The 18,449-nt window shown below is 38.7% G+C and overlaps 1 long non-coding RNA gene across 2 annotated transcripts in view; it reads right to left on the bottom strand.

Moving 5' to 3' along the window:
• LOC142161491 (uncharacterized) overlaps positions 1-13,877 on the bottom strand; it is an 84,894-nt gene extending 71,017 nt beyond the window's left edge. For both annotated transcript variants that reach the window (XR_012693411.1, XR_012693410.1), the window contains exon 1: positions 13,723-13,877. This is a non-coding gene — a long non-coding RNA (uncharacterized LOC142161491). The remainder of the gene's footprint in view (positions 1-13,722) is intronic.
• Positions 13,878-18,449: the final 4,572 nt, after the last annotated feature.

Genomic DNA, 18,449 nt, shown 5'->3' with positions numbered 1-18,449 from the left:
TGATACCCTTCAATCGTTTGGCAACACAGTAGTAAGTCATCTACATATTGGAGCAGTTGTGTGGATGAATATTTTGGTCTCCATCCCTGTAATATGAGGTTCATTGCTTCTGAAAATGCTGAGGGTGAGGTGGCTCCCCCCTGTGGAAATCGAGTCCAACAGTATTGTTTTCCCTGATGTGTAAATGCTAAGAAAAGCTGTCTGTCCTCTGTAAGAAGGACAGAGAAAAATGCATTTGCAAGATCTATAACAGTAAAATACTCTGCTTCTGCAGGGATCTGATTGAGGAGGGTATGTGGGTTGGGTACAATAGGTGCATCAATCACCATCCTTTTGTTAATTTCTCTAAGATCGTGAACCATTCTATACTCCTGTGGTTTTCCAGGTTCTAACTTCTTTTTTACTGGGAAAAGGGGCGTATTCCAGGGAGACCTGCATTCCCTGAGAACTTTAGCCTGTTGGTATGTCACTACCTGTTTGGTTATAGCTGTATCTTGTTGTTGAGACAGGGGGTATTGCTTCATCTTAATGGGGACAGTATTTGGTTTCATTTTTAAATGTACAGGCTGTACTGCCAGTAATCCCACATCTGTCTTTCCCCTTGACCATACTTCCTGTGGCACTTTTTCACTGAGCCACAGGGGTATTGAGTTTGTTTTTTCTGGGGGAATACTTTGAACCAAATATATGGCAGCGTGCAGCTGACAACTCTGATTTTCTGACAGGGAAGTAATCTGAACCCTCCCATCCTTGTACGTTATTTTGGCTTGTATTGCTGACAGTATATCAGCCCCTAATAGATTGACTGGACAGGTAGTTGAAGTTAGAAATTGCACAGGTACCGTTAAAGTCTTATCCTGTAATTTAACAAATACAGGTTCACTTTGTTTAAGCTGAACTCCATCCCCTGATAAACCTGTGCCAGTGATTTTTACTTTACTCATATATTTTTTTGGTATCTCTGAGGCCCTCAATACTGTGCGGCTTGCTCCAGTGTCCACTATGCAATCAATAATTTCCCCTTGGGGTAATTCCAACTGAATTTTTCCTGTGGGCCCTGGGGTATTAATACTGGGTTGCTGGGGGCCTGACACTGGTTAGCCTATTTCCTATGGGTGTGGGTTGGGTGTGGAGGTAATAAATGCTGAGGCTTCTGGGTTTTTGTGAGTATTTTTCTGCTTCCAGACTTTATATTTCTGACAATCCCTTTTCATATGACCTGGTTGGTTACAAAAGAAACATAATCCCTTTCTTTTTGCCTCTTCCCCAGTGACTCTTTTTTTCTGGTTAAAGCCCTTTGGTCTGGGAGTCTCCTGGACCACATGGACAGTAACATGAGAGGACTTTTCTTGGCTCTTTCTCTTTTTCTCTTCTCTCTGATCCTCTATAGCCCTTAATACTTCTAACAGGGAAGCTACTGTCATTGTACTAGCCTCTGGCCTTTTGGCCATTAACTCACTCCTTAGGGATTCTTCGAGTCTCTGTAGGAAAGCGGTATGCAGTAGCCACTGATGGGTAAGGTTATCTTCCTGAAATCCCCTATCCAGGTGTGCCTGATGAACTTGATCATAATATCATAATAATCTTTCACTGACTGGTCCCTCCTCTGTCTACCTTCTGGGACAGCTGGCATTCTCTGCTGTTGCGCCTCACACCAGCGTCTCAATCTGATTAGGAATAGATTACCAGACTCTTCTGTTCTCTGTTCTATTCCTATTGGGGCTGCCACTATTCCATCTCCAACAGGTATTGCAAGTATGTAATTTACACTACCCATTCCAACTATCATTTTACAAACTTCCTCTAAGTCCCCCCAAGTGGCGGCCCAAATTGTCACCAGTCTTTCTATATATCTATGTAAGGCTAGGGGATTCTTCCTGTAATCTGGGGCTTTCCTGACTATATAAGTTAATTCCACCGGTGCCCAAGGTCTATATTGTTCCTGTCTTCGAGTTACTCTTAATCTAGGTGCATCAGGGTTGTTTAATTGACCAAAATCTGGATTTGGTTCGTGCACTGTCTGTATAGTAATTGGGTAGCTGGAGACAGTATTATAAAGATATGGGGGTGGCCCTACTTCCACTGGATACATTGTAGTCTTCCCACAATTACATTTGATACCCTTGGAATCAACCTGACCACAATTGCAGATATTAACCTTACTCCTAGTCCAATGTGATGAGGTTGACCACAGGGGAGGTTTTCTATTTAAGTTTCCTAGGAGGGAGTCACATGGTTCTCCTTCAACTGATACCTTATTATCACAGTTTGGGCAGGTATTCCCTGCCCCTGGGATACAAAAACCACAAGCTGGACACTTTTTATCCCCTTTCACACCCCATGCTCTAAGACTGGGGTATTTTACTGGTGTGACAAATGAATTATTGTGGGGCAATTGTCCTGACGTCATTTCTAATGTGTGATTATGTGGGTCTGATGGTGCACTTGGGGGTGGCTGAGTAGGAGGCGGGTTCACAGTTGCATGTCCCTGGAGGTCTTCTAACATTTCCTCTTTTACCATATGTTCTTGCTCTATTTGTCTACATGCTGACACTTGGTGCTCTTTCTTATTCTTAGTAATCCATATACTGTGTTCTTTCTGAAAAGTTTCCCATCTTTTAGGATCTAATGACCCTATATCTGGCATTCCTGCCTTCCTGAAGACTATATGGATTCCTTTAACAGCCACAGTACCTTCTCTTTCCTTAACTAGATCCGCAGGAGTGTATGATGTCTGTACCATCATACCTTTACTGCCCTGGGCCCCCATTACTGCAGTTATGGGAATACCGGCCCCTAGTGTGCCTGAGAAGTGACTGTTAATCTAACTTTATACACCTTTACAATCAAATCCTGTTATGGATTGTTTGATCAACTTGGGTACATACTTTACTGATATTATATTAATTAATGGACATGTAAGTGGCCCTATCCTTCTAATGTTCTATGTTAAAAAATAAAATATTTTCCACCATCCCAAACCTATTTGGGTTTTCAGATAGTCTGGACAACCGTGTCTTCCAAATATTGCTGTATATATCGTTGGATTAAAAATTCCCTCCTTATGTTTACCATATGTTACTGAACAATCAGTGTCAGTTCCTATCACCGCTATCAATTTACTAGTTTGTATTGTCAATGCATTTTGAATTATAACAACACATTTACAGTCTGGACAACTAAGATTATTTTCTGACATTTATACTCCCCACAGCATGTCTCTGATTCCCTCAGCTCCCTTTGATGTTTTTATGAAACAATATATTAATACTAGTACAATTATTACTATTAAAATAATTCCACTAATACATTCAGCTATTTCTTCTGAAGGTGTCATCTAATCCCTTTTTTTTTTTTTTAAGAAATTAGACAGTAAACAGTAGACAGTAGACAGTAGACAGTCCTATCCTCCGACCTCAGGCGCCTCTTAGCAGAGGTACCAACAAGGAAATGCGGAAGACCCTTACCAGAATCAGTGAGCAACCCTTCTGCACTTTTTCCGTGTTACTTGGTTGTTACTTCTTTCAACCTCTAAGAGAGCTGAGGACCCTTGTAGACTGACAGCTGGCCCAGTGGTCGCACGTTACACAAAACAAGGTCAAGCCTCAGTGGCATGTGCAAGGTACAGTCTTTGATCAGATCAGTCTTTTCAAGGTTATGTTGTCCCCTTATACATCTCTTATCAGTACAATATCACTCAATCTTTACAGGAGCGAAGGATTCTTATAGTGACCTCTCAAACCCAAGGACAATCATCTACACAAAACAAGGCGAGGTCTCAGCAACAAGTATAGAGGAATGCCTTTGATTTATCGAGGTCAATTAATGAGTTATGTATTTGCATCCTTTTATATACATCCTGTATCGACACAAACACCTACATTCACTTATCTATTTTTCCCAACAAAACAAATATATATCAGGAAAACAGGTTATTCAGTAATTTGTTCAAATACCCGTTATACCATCCGCTACTGAACCCCACCTTATATCTTACAGGAAGAGCAGATGGAGTAGAGAGTTGCAAATGCAAAAAACTTCACTACTCACCGCGCGGTTTTTGTTCTGCCATTCCTGTAGATTGAGGAGGTCTCTGGTCAGTCCTGGGCTGGTATGTTGAGTATCCCGGACGAAGTCCCCAGAAGATGTCGGGGTACTGAGGCTTGGTGCCCCTACTATCAATCTCTGGTAACCTGATTTCCTATGTGGTATTTTGCCGTCGACAGCAAAGTGGAGAAATGAAACACAAACGAGGTGTTGCAGTTTCAAATTCAGCTCTGAGGATCCATGCAAACTGATCCTTTATTTATACATAGTGACTAGCATTAACTGGTTAACGACAAGGACATATAAGGAAATCTCTTTAGCTCAGCAAATATACATATAAGCCCACATCCTCTGTTCAGCATTACATGCTTTTTCCTGCCAGTTGTTTCCTTCAGTCTGGAATCATGTTGCTGTCTGTTTCATAGGAAGCATTTGTTTTTTTTCTTCAAAGCGTAGTCCTGTATAGTTTTTTTTTTAAGGCATTTACCATATATGTACATCTTAATAACTATCAATTATTTTATACTCTCACAGTGCTAAAAATTATTTGGTAGATACTGCTGACAGATATGACTTTTGACAGCCAGAAATATTTATGCACAATTATGGGGGACACCCCAAAAGCACAGAGGAGTGCTAAAAATTATTTGGTAGATACTGCTGACAGATATGACTTTTGACAGCCAGAAATATTTATGCACTATTATGGGGGACACCCCAAAAGCACCGAGGAGTGCTAAAAATTATTTGGTAGATACTACTGACAGATATGACTTTTGACAGCCAGAAATATTTATGCACAATTATGGGGGACACCCCAAAAGCACTGGGGAGTGCCAAATATTAACAAAAAATAATAAACCTCTATCCTCCTCTCTTCTCTAGCGATTTTGGTTAGAGCAATTGCAAGAAGAATATTGGATTCTGTGTCCCTGCTCTAATCAGCCTGTGACTACACCCTGCTCTCTCCCTCTGTCAAATGGCGATGGATTGCTGTGGAGGCGTGTATTTATAATGTTGAAGTATCGCGAAAACCGAGCCCCAAGATCCGACGACGTCACAATGACGTTTGGCCTCGATTTGGATTCGGAACGGGCGAGCTGCTCAGCTCGGTACTCGGATACCCAAAGTTCGGGTGGGTTCGGTTCTCGGGGAACCGGACCTGCCCATCTCTACTGGAGAGTGACAAGGTCACTGGCACCTCTCTTGTTTCTGTATGAGCAATGGCACACAGCTATGTCACTGGAGAGTGACAAGGACACTGGAACCCCTCTTGTTTCTGTATGAGCAATGGCACACAACTATGTCACTTGAGACTGATAAGAAGAACACTGCCACCCCTCCTGTTTCCGTTTTAGCAATGGCACAGAGAAATGTCACTGTAGACCAGGGGTTGGCAACCTTTTTCTATCGGAGTGCTGGCTAAAATCTAGTCAAGCCCAGGTGTGCCAGGTGTGTGTATGTGTGTGTGTATATTATATATATATATTATATATATATATTATATATATATATATATATATATATATATATATATACACAACACATACACATACACATACATACATACATACATACATACATACATACAGAGCTGCCTAGAGAAATTCATGGCCCCAGTACAGCAACTCCATGGATCCTCCTTTATAGTTAAGCATGGTGAAAAAAATACATCATTGGGGGGAAGTCTAGCAGGTGAAAAGCACCAGGCCACCCTCTTACAGAAAAATGCATTACTCACACATGCCCCCTTGCTCAGCAGCTTTGCTCACATATGTCACCTCTGCCCACATGCTTTAATCACACTTGCCGCCCCTCTGCCCAGCACCTTTAGTGACACATGCCCCTCTCCATCACCTTTCGTCACAAATGCCCCCTCTCCAGCACACCTTCTTCCCACACACAGACGGTACCACTATCACAACAATATACACTGCAATAGAGCTTTAAACAAAGCATAAGAGCTATAGACGAACAACAGCAAAACGAGCTATAATCAACTGCTTACATCATAAGCATCTACGTATATTGTCGGTACCACATTCTGTTTTCTCCCACCCCCTGCTCCCCTACCCCCCCCCCCATATCACTCTCTTTCTCCACCCCAGGTTGCGCTACGGCAGAAACAACGAAACAACCAACTAGCTCAGGAACTGGAACACCCGGATATTCCGTAACGGCAGCACCAACCCTAAAGATACTCCTATCAAGCGCAGACGTCCAAGGTAAGCTCCCTCAAAAGAGTTCCTGCCACCTATTCTTACACCTTCTGTGTCTGTCTGTAAAATGTCGCCGGATCTCTGTGCAGGGCAGTACTTATAGTATTCAAAACTCGTGAGATTTGACAACTCAACGATGACATTTTGCCTCGTTTTCAGTTCTGAGGTTGCGCGAAAGTACCGAGGCGAGCCGGCTCGCTACTCGGATCAGCGATGTTCGGGTGGGCTCAGTTTTTCAGAAAACCGAGCCCGAGCATCTCTAGTTGAAACCATGCCAAGTAACGTGTGAAGGTGGGGATGAGGGGATGACTTTAGTAATGCAAGGATTTTTGTGCTATTACAAAACAGTGAAAGTGTTAATTTCTCTAGCTGCCCATTTGGTGAGGAGGGGTGTATATGTAAGTTAGCATAGTTAGAAATTTCTAGATAATGCATTATCTGTGATATTTTCTGAGCTACAAAAAATGCAAGAATAATTTCACATTGGCTAAAATAGAACATGTCAAACAGAATTTTTATTTTTCCATTTGGAAGATGCCAGATTAAAAAAGATTTGTTTTAAATTTAACAAATTTGTGAAATAGAATTTGGAGTATCTAGAGTATTTTATTCAACTGAAGTTTATTTTCAAAATTGTCTGTTATATTTGTTTTATTTTTTTGTTATAAAGGACAGGGACAAGTCTGTTATATTGGGACCACTAGGGTGGTAAAGTTGCCTATGAAAATGTGCTCTCTCCACTCCATCACATGTCAAGAATCTTGATCCACAAACTAAAATCTCTTGTCTGTCCTTTTCTGCAATTCATTAAATGCTACCTACACTTTAAATTGCTAGGAAATACTTCACTCCCTCCAATTCTTCCCATGTGCATTTGCAAATTGCTGCTCCTTTGCAAATATTGCTCTTTAATAAACTGAGGTACCGTGCTAGCCCAAAGCAGCATTTGTGTTGCAAAGTGGGAGTTTTGCACTTTGTAAATTAATGTATTTTACCTTAATGATGAGTGGATAACCAGCCCAGTGCTGAAAGCACTAGGGCTCTTCCTACACCCGTGGGCGTTGGTTGTGGGGTAATATCGGCGATTATAAAGTAAAAAAAACAAACGGGCACCCTTTTGTTTTGTGGAACTACAAGTCCCAGCAATGCCAGGGTGCCATAAACAGTCTGGGCATGCTGATGCTTCTATAACTACAAGCACCAGCATTTCCATGGCAGCCAGGTCATGCTGGCACTTGGAGAACCACAAGTGCCAACATGGCCTGACACCCATAGCTGGCTGAGACCTTTAGTGCCACAGAAAAAATAAAAAAAAACAACAATCACACCCTCATTAAGACCACACACTTTTAATTAAAATAAAAAAAAAACAATAAAAACAACACAACCTCTTTTTACCACGTAAATTTAATAAAAATAATAAAACCCAAAATACTCACCAATTTGACTTCTTCTTTTGTCAACAGCTTTTAATCCAAATGTGCTTGAAAGCACCTTAACTATTTATACATCCTGCCTATACATCTGGCTGTATAGGCAGGACAGTGTAACAGTGATGTGTTTAATAATCACGCAGCTTGTTGTATCTAACGATTTTTAAACAAACTTGGGAGATTTTGCTTAATCGCAGCTTCATTCATTTGAGACTTGTATAGCATACTTGATAGACATTGGCAACTAGTGCTCCAGGAGATCAGGGGGAGGTGGGCGTATTGGGAGTGGGGCTCGGCAGGTTGCGTCATTTGGCCCCACCTCCTTAACATCAATCAATGTTTTGGACCAATTACAGCAGGGGGTGGACCATGAAGACTCGCGTCATAAGCAACGCCCCGCCACCTTGCTATTGAGTTCTTTGGGAATCGGGAGGTTTTCCTGCTCTCCCGGGAGTTTGGGTGGACTCCCAGAAATTCGGGAGTCTCCCGGACATTCCGGGAGAATAGGCAACTATGTTCTATAGCTTGAGTGGCGATTTTTGAAATAGCGATTTTGACAGAAACACATCTCTGGCGATTTATATGAAATCTCAGGTTTATACATCAGCGAGTTTCAGCTCTCCCAAGAAATTCGCTGGATTTTCTAAGTCGCAGCTTGATACATTTACCCCTCGGATTATGTCAGGAGAGAGTCGCTCTGCATTGGTTAGCTGTATTGAGACCCTATGTGGGATCATAACACTAAACACAATGAGCTAAATGTTATTCACTGATAAAATGTACCACTACTAAAAGTTTCACTTTGCACATTAACATACATATAGCCCCAGTGCTCCGTCTTTGAATCAGAACAGTGCCATATGTAATATTCAAGGACTACATATAATGCAGCTCTGCTCAAAAATGCAGAGATGACTGAGGACTTTGGCGCAGGGAGGACAGGAGGGATCGGCTCAACATGCCACATGGTAATGGTTAATATTATTAACTACGATAACTATGTCTCCTGCATTCACTACATGGATTTGGGAAAACAGTGCATTCTCCACCAGAATATAATCTATTTCGGAGAAAGAATGGTGGACCGCCAAATGGAAATCATATGATTTATCTGTTGGGTTTAGGAGCCTTCAATGATCTGGTGATTAGTGTTAAGCATTTGTATTTGTTTTGGAGGACAAATTATCTCAGAAAGGATCATATACCTATAATAGTCATGCCCAACCACTAGTAGTGAAGTGCTTTTTTGAACAAGTGTTCAGGAGATAACCTGGAAAAAAATCTTGGGAAATGGAACTGGCATAAATATTGACAATGATCACAATGTGGACATGCATTATCTTGATATCCTTAATAATAAATCACCGCTCTGGGCCAAAGTGTGTAAATAAAATTGTATATTGTAAATTGAGTAGAATGATGAATGATGAAAATGATGTGAACTCCACATGATTTAGACCAATAAGGAGCTGAGATACTTTAATTTATCCAATTTTCATTAAGAGCTGAGTTATCTCCCCCATGCAAGAAAATTTAGGGTGTACATTTTTAAGATGGATTACTACCATTTCTCATTTCATAGAGGCCTCCAGGAAACAATTTTAAAGTACAATGGATTCTGTGGGGGAGTAATGGTGAGTGTATGAAATGGCATGAACAACCTACCCGCAAAGATGGAAAATAGACATGTGCAGATTTCAAAACAGTTATCAACTCTGTCCCAGCCATCGGACGATATCTCGGACAGGTAGGTTCCTTTGCAGTCTTCATCAAACCATGTGTGTAATATAAAGATAATGCAGAACCAGAAATTGTAAAATAATTAAATAAAAAAAATTGCCATTAAAGCAAGCATGCAATAAATTCCATTTTTTTCTAACCAAACATTAGAACGTGAATTCAGCACATGTAAATTTTATGGTGTTTACTAAAAATGAACTGTTAATAATATAATAACAATGAGGAAGTTTGTCAGGATTAATATTTAATTAAACATACCATCACGTAAACCGATGTTGAGAAGTACTGGAACATCAGGATTCTTTGATCTCCAATAATCAGCTGCGGTGATTTCCCATCTGCCACCAAGATATTCGTCTTCGCCCTGTAGTCAAGGGAACCTAGCTATGACTGGGCAGGGTTTTAGTGCCTCTCCTGCTCCCTCATGGCCTAGCCTGTGGACTCACTTTGTGGAATGTCTCTACTTGGATTCCTAGAGCTACAGACATGGTATTGCTGGTATTGTTGAGGTAATCAGTCGGCTGTAATCCATTAACCAAATCTGAAATTCCTAAAAGTCTTAAATCACTAGCAATTTCCCACACTACTTGCAATCTGATTGACTGGGGGAGTGAAAGGATTCTTAGGGACTATAGGCCTGATCTATTAAGGATCTTAACTGAAGAGGATTCTTATTCCAGTCTCCTAGACAAAACCCTGTTACAATGCAAGGGATTAAAATGAGTGTTCTGTTTTGCACATAAGTTAAATAATGACTGATTTTTCATGAAGCACACAAATACTTGATAGCTTATTTGTACACTAAAATTTAAAGTTGATATGTGTGTGCTACATGAAAAAACAGTCAGTATTTAATTTATGTACAAAACAGAATACTCATTTGCACCCCTTCCATTGTAACATGGTTTTGTCCAGGAGACTGAAATAAGAATCCTCTACATTTAAGATCCTTAATGAATCAGGCCCAACTGATGTTATTTTATGCGTAAGTTGCGATGAGTATTTTAAGAACAAATGGGGAGATAAGAAATTTGCAATTCAATAAGGAGTGGAAAGTCGAAAAACATGCCCCCTTTAGTCCTTTACGCAACGGCATATAAGATGCAACGGATCTTAAGCTGTTAAGTCCATCTTAAGGTTCGCTTCTAAAGATCTGCTGCTTAATTAAAGATAAGAAAGTGTGACCTAGCAGCTAATGTGGGAGGTGTGAACGGTTTGTTTGTTTACAAATGTAAAAACACATTCGGAGTGTATTATGCAGTAATGTTGTTACTTTATTATATTGTAACATTTACGTGTTTATATAGCCTGGGACAAATGACTTTGCAGTTTAATATGCTAAAGTAATACACCTACATAAAAGTTCTTATTTAGATTTGAACTAAGAATTTGGTTGCAAAATCATCTCTGAATAATTCGCTAGCGTACGTAAACATGCATATTACAATAAATTTTAGTGTATTTTTAAAATTTATATCATTAACGTTAAAAAAAATTAAATGCGTAGCGTACTATTCCAAAATCGATACATAGTAGAGTACATAAAACCTCCACACAGGTAAAGGGTATATGAGCCAGGAATTGAACTCATGACATTCTTGAGAGGTGGATTGGCTAACCTCTAAGGAAACATTAAGTTGGAAATATAAATACATTCTATATACTACAGTGAGAAGCACAACAATACAGCATGTGTGCAACAGATGTAAGAGCTACACAATACTACTCTTCCTTATTACCAACAAATATATTCCAGATAAGATCTGCATGGGTACCTTAGTGGTTATCACTTCTGGCTCACAACACTGGCATCAGGAGCTCAAATACCAAGCATGGCCGTAACGTCTGTGTGCAGCTTGTGGCCCTTCTTCATTAATGAAAGGAACACGAGGAACTTTGACCAAACCTGCCTATGTTTTGCTTTTGAAAGGGCTAGTATTAGGATAGTATTTAGCTAATAAGGAAAGTAATGGTTTGTTTTATCGTATCACACAAACACTTGATTTTTACTTGATTTTGTCGTTGAAACGTGATCGACTACGCGCTTTACCACAATGATAAATCTATCCTCAGATTTTAGATGTATCTCCCCCTCAAATGCAACTTTCATAGGGCAAGGTGCATTTTTTATTTAATACAATGTTTTACTTTTAAAAAGGATTATGCTCCACAGGTCACATTCACATTATTATATGCATACTGACATCTATTACTAAGTATGGTCTATGGGGTTGCCTTGATTTTGAGTGGACTTTTTTGGACTAAAATGCAACATTGTCTTGAAACCTTTTTTTTCTTAATCTATGGCTTGTATGTGTTATGCTATATACTCAGCTTTACAAAGAATAAATGCAGACCACAGTGGAGCAGCACGGTGGTTTAGTTGCTTGCACTACTGCCTTACAGCACTGGGGTCATGAGTTCAATTTTCAAACATTACCTTACATGTGTGGACTTTGTATGTTCTCTTCCATGTTTGTGTGGGTTTACTCTGACATTCTAAGTTGATATATGCAATGTTTTTTTTCTAATTTTAATCGGACATCATATATTTCACATTAACCTCCCCTTCAATGCAAGATGGTTTTGGGAAGGTGTTAATTTGGTTTGTCATTTGCCATATACCTTCTTTAATGTTTGACGCACCCAGGGCACCTTATGTGTATGATATTACTACAAATGGTCTACCTTTTGGAAGGAGGGGTGTTGTTGTGAAATGTAATTAGCATTAGCATCTGCCAACCTTGTTTTTTCATCTCCTGCTTGTATGTTGTGTCCCCATTTTGTAAAGAAAAACACTGCAGCCAACAATGGGTCTGCACAGTGGCTTAGTGTGTAGCACCTCTGCCTTCCAGTGCTGGGGTTATGAGTTTGTTTCCTGCCTTATGTGTGTGGAGTTAGTGTTCCCCCCATGTTAGTGTGTCTTTAATCCCAAAGTCAAAAGACATACTAGTAGCTTCATTTGCTGCTAACAAATTGACACCAGTCTGACTGTGTTACTGCTTTTACATTATAAGCTCTTTTGGGACAGATTACCTTATCTGTACAGTGAGGCACAATTAGTATTGCTATATAAATGTTGAAATGATGAGGTAGTAGTAACAAAACAATGTACCTGAAATGTTATTGTTGCATTATTGAAATCTCCATTCTTTAGACCCACATGTTGTGCAATTGTAATACATTAATGAAGACACACACACCAATGAATCTGATTCAATATTTCATATTAAATAGCAAATTTAGAACAAAAAAAAATGTGTCATTTAGAAAACACAATTTAATCATGAAGCTCATTTAACAGTTTTAAATCGGCTTGGATTTTTTTTCCATATTTAGATATTTTTCCGGATGTGTCTCCAGATTCTTGCGGAAATTTCAGCAAAAGAAGGGGGGTCTCGAGCCCTTATTGATTGTGGTGGATTTGGGACCTGTCAAATTTTTTTTTATATATGTCTACCGATTTTTAACAACACACAGGATTTAGCAGAGACATTACACCAATGGGAAAGGCTTTTGGTTGCAGATATATATATATATATATATATATATATATATAGCATAACAAATAGATATTACAGAGTGTAACTCTGAGTAGATATAGAAGTCCCAATAAGGTCTCTATAGAATATCGTTCTGCCTTTGTACAGGCGGCTGCCGATTCCCAAGGTCCAGATGGTGAGCTGGAACAATCTAATGCAAAACAGAAGGGATGGGGCGCCAATAGTATAATACTGTATTTCAAGAGGTACAAATACAGTGACTGTTCCGCAAGCCCAGAAGTGACACTCTCCACGTGAATATACTGGAGTGACAATACAAGGTAACAGAGTTTGACCAAGAATAAGTGAATAGGATGAAAATACAAAGAGTGATCACCACTCTAAAGCACCAACACCTTATATGTGCAATATGCGTACCAGATATTGAAGCTTTATAGCTTATCTGTACAATGCTATATATGGTTATGCACACTTCAAATCGCCAACACCTTATGCGTATAATATATGCGTACCAAAAAATAAAATCTTTAAAGCTTATCTGTAACGTTAGCCGCAGGCATATTTCATCAAGCAGGATATCTGTACAGGTCTCAATATTAGAGAAAAAGAGCCATCATGGTGTAGTATATTTAAAATACAAGATTTATTACAGTGAGAACTTTAGGTATCACACTCACATTTATAAAAATATAAAAACACAGTGTACAAGATAGATTCAAATCATAAGCCAGCAGGAATGTATCACAGATGAAAAAAACTGCTATTCTCAGATATACTTGCAGTTGTATGTTGTGACACCACTGGTACAGTTAGTCCAAAGTTCCTCAACGCGTTTCATCTATTTAATAGACTTCATCAGGAGGGTTTTCATATTGTAGGCACCTCTCATGGTGCTTTAAATAGTATGTCCACTGAACGATGTGGTCACAAACCGGAAGTAGCCATTACGGAAGTCCGCATCGCGCATGAACAAACCAGCAGGATTCTTAGATCTTTATTACTAATATATTTAGTACCAGTCATTATACAATCTAAAGTGCTTACTTTTAAGAGCTATTTAGCAAAGATTTGACAAATCTATAGTCACATTAAGGTGACTTATGCATTTCACCTCGACCGGAAGTAGCCGGTTCGCGTCATCCACATTTGCCTAACTTTATTGCTAACGTGGACAAAGTCCAATCTTACAACAAACTTTATGTCTGTCACAGTTAAAAGACATCAGAGCTTCATATATCTGCCCTGAGTGTCACAAGTTATAAACATTGCAGCGATAGACTCCCACAGAGTTACACATTTAAGTCACTACAGTGAATCTAAATCAGGCTATAGACAATAATAAATAACAATAAAGTTAAATATATAAATAACATTTTTAAAACAATACAGGCTGTAAAATACAATAAACCAATGATGCTACTATCTTAAAAATTATATAAACATATTATAAAAGTGATAAAAGATATCTATAGAAATGGGGCTCATAATTATCATTAAACCCTTGAGGTGATAAAGTACTTAATGTATATATCCAATACATCTCTCTTTGTGAGAGGCGTTTTTCCAAATCTCCACCTCTCACGCCTATTTCTACATGTTCCAAAGCCATAAACTTCAGATATTGAGGATCTGATTGATGCACTTCCTTAAAATGTTGTGCTATCACATGACTGACTACTTTATTTTTAATATTTCTCACATGTTCTTGAATGCAAACTTTCAACTGCCTCTTAGTTTTTCCTACATATTTACGACCACAACTACATTCTAGAAGATATATAACAAACGTGGACATGCAGTTCATCAAATGTTTGACTTTGAAACTTTTACTGTTATTATGATTGTAGAACACCTTATTAATTGGGGCTGTATATTTACAAATATTGCACCAATTAAATCTAATGCTACCTTTTATGTCTAGAAAGGAAGAAGTATTCGTAGTAGCTGTACATTTCAATAAACTTGGAGCTAATATGTCTTTAAGGTTACAATTTTTCTTAAAGATAATATTAGGATATTCAGGAAGAACTTCATGAAGGACAGGGTCTTTTTTAAGCACATTCCAAAGTTTGAATAAAACTGATCTGATTTTTCTCTCTCCGCCGCAATAAGTAGTAGTGAAAGAAATATCACTATTGTTCTCAATAGTTTTTTTAGAGTAAGATAAAAGCTCTTGTCTATTTAATTGATCTGTTTTAGCAATGGCATTCTCTAATAGTTCCTGAGGGTACCCTCTTTTTTGGAATCTCTCGGAGTATATATTTAGTTGTTCCTTGCAATGATTGTCATTACTACAATTGCGCTTAATGCGATAAAATTGAGAATATGGAATGTTTGTCTTCCATTTTTTGGCGTGAGAGCTTTTAAAATGTAAATAACTGTTAGTATCCACGGGTTTAATGTAATTTTTCGTAATTACTTTTTCCTCTTGTGCTATGAGGATAAGATCTAAAAACTCAATTTCTGTAGGGTCACACTTCATTGTAAAACTAAGATTAAAATCATTCTTCCCGATGTGTAGCATAAAATTATTAAGAGATTGAATATCTCCTTTCCATACAATTAGAATATCGTCAATGTATCTTTTAAAAAGAATGATATTGTCAGAAAAAGAAGTAGAATTGTACACATATTGTTCCTCCCAGTCACCCATTAATAAATTTGCCTAACTGGGCACAAAAACTGTGCCCATCGCCTCGCGCAGAGCTGTAGATAAAATTTATCAAGAAATTTAAAATAGTTATGGGTTAATATAAATTCGATCAACTAGCAGATAAAGGTCTTGTGTACCTCTGTGATAGTATCATCTAATTCGATTGTTACCCATAAATATTCACTATTCCATTTGAAATTATCAAAGATTTGGAGTACATATGTAGTATCTTTTATATATGACTCTAACATATTTGTTTAAAATTTGTCAACGTATTTAGATATGCGTGAGGTCAAAGAGTCTATCCCTGCCATTATAGGTCTACCTGGCGGGTTCTCTAAACTCTTAGGAATTTTTGGCATATGATAAAATATTGGTATGACTGGGTTACTTGTCATTACAAATTAAAATTCATCTTTGATGATAATTTCATAGTGTAAAGCTCTAGACAGTATAGTTCTAAGATGGTTCACAAAATCATGGGTAGGATCTAAAGCTAAGGGAGTGTAAGATGTCGAATCATTTAATATTCTAAGTGCTTCTTTTTATAAAGTCTGCACGTTCTTGTATGACTATACCCCCTCCCTTGTATATATATATATATATATATATATATATATATATATATATACATACATACATTTCAGTCATGGCCAGGGAAGGGGAGGGGAGTGTATTTTTTTACAAAACTTAGTAGACCCATCATGATGGAAACCTGTGACATTTTTAAGTATGTCTAGTTTCATTGACCATGGGTGAAATCAGGGATTTATTACTAGTACAATGGATGTCTAAATGTGAGTAAATAATGCAAAGGCTTTAATGTCATACTTACCATCTACCAAGGCCTCCACCTCTTGGCTGGCCACCACCACCTCTCCTTCCTCCACCACCTATGCGACATCCACCTCCTCTGCCTCCAACACCACCTCCACCACTGCCTTCTCCTCCTGCTGAGGCTCCCCAAACACCTCCACCTCCTCCGCCTGAGGGTTTCCAACCACCTCTGCTTCCTCCACCTGAGGCTCCACCAATGCCTGAACCTCTTCTTCCTCCTCCTCCTGGTGTCGGTCACAAAGTCTACAGTCTGTTAGAATAAATATAACATATAAGTGTATTGTTCAAAGATCAACCTGGTTAACAATTATATAGATGTAGTCGGATAATAATGTGATCAGACATTGTGAAACATTTACTTTGCACCACAGATTAAGAAAATCTTTACAAAAAGGATATAAACATGACAGACACACACCACTTTCACATGGCCTGCAACAATGATTGCTTTAGGCTTAGGGATGTGGACTATCTCAGTTTTTTGCCATTTTTTTATAGTCTTTTTTTTGGGGTGGGGATCATAATTAAGTCAACAAGATGATTATTGACTGATTAGAGACATATAATACAGGAGGTATTTTTGTTTGGCCTGCTAATATGTGAAAATCATCTTAGGCCAACGGTGAGCGTGAGCATTGTTTACAAAGATGACGTTCAACTCTTTTTGCAATATTAAACACATCTGCCACTTTTATATCAAAAATGTCTGTAAGGTAATGTCAGCATGCTTCCTTAGTGGGTACCACTTCTGCCTCCCAGCACTAGGGTCATGTGTTTGAATCCCAAACATGGCTTATTGGTCTGAAGTTTGGGCCTTAATCATTAAGGAAAGTAAATGTTGCACCATAAAACTAGGATATTGGGGCCTAAGTATGCAGTATTGGAGAGGGATTAACATTTTTTTTTTTTATTATTTTATTTTTGAATGGTCAATAATGAGCATCAGTCCAAGACAAAATCCGTTACAATTGAGTTATACATATTCAGGTACTAATACAATCAGTGTATATCATAAAGAGAAGAGTTGATATTGACCAAATTTTTACTATAAAGATAGAAGAGAGAGAGGAAACAGAAAAGAGAGGCTAGTCAGAGAAAAAAAAGATAGATTAGGAGGCAGTGTGCAAAACCGCCAATAGAAGAAAAGAAAAAGAAAGCAGAGCAAGAGATAGAAAAGAAGTGGGGGGATATAAGGGGGTGGTGGTAAAGGGTTGAGGAGGGATATTAAGTGGAGTGTTGTAGAGGAGTCATAGGCCAAAAGGAGTTTGGATTTGAAAAAATGATATCCACGGCGCCCAGACTTTATTGAATGATTTAGAAGTATTACACAATATGCATGTCATAAACTCAATTTTGTATGAGTGCCAAACTCTATTAATAATTGCCTGCATAGTAGGCGTGGTGGGTTGTTTTCAATTAGTGGCAATTTGACACAGTGGTGCAGAAACTATGCGTCGGAACATTTTTGTTTGATGTGTAGTAGCAAATGGAATTCCAAGTGGGAGAAGGAAAAATCTGGGAGAGATTGGGTTGTCAACCTGCAGAATCTGAGACGCAAAGTTCCGTAGTTCCAACCAGAATGGGGCAAGCTTGGGGCATTGCCACCAAATATGGAGGAAGGACCCTTCCGACGAACATTCTCTCCAACATGAGCTGGATGAGTCCGGAAAGATTTTTGTAATTTGGTTGGGACCAAGTGCCATTGATAAAGAAGCTTATAGTAGTTTTCTTTCAGCTTCACACAAATTGAACTAGAGGCCGTGTTGGACTTTATTTCATCCCAATCGTCTCTATCCAAGGGGCCGCCCAGATCCCCCTCCCAAGCTCGCTAATGGAAATCTTGGATGTCTGAGTCAGGGACTCTCAGCTCTCCGTATAGCAGAGATATAAGGCCATGGGTAGGTACGTTCACTGTTCCTGCAGTAAAAAGGAATTTCTACTGCAATATCTAACTACGTTCACTGTTCCTGCAGTATAAAAAAAATACCACTGCAATATATAACTACGTTCACTGTTC

Source organism: Mixophyes fleayi, chromosome 6, assembly GCF_038048845.1.
Source record: "Mixophyes fleayi isolate aMixFle1 chromosome 6, aMixFle1.hap1, whole genome shotgun sequence".
In the NCBI taxonomy this organism is placed as follows: domain Eukaryota; kingdom Metazoa; phylum Chordata; class Amphibia; order Anura; family Limnodynastidae; genus Mixophyes; species Mixophyes fleayi.
The sequence above is the reverse complement of the archived record's forward strand: the minus strand, read 5'-3'. Positions and strand labels throughout refer to the sequence as shown.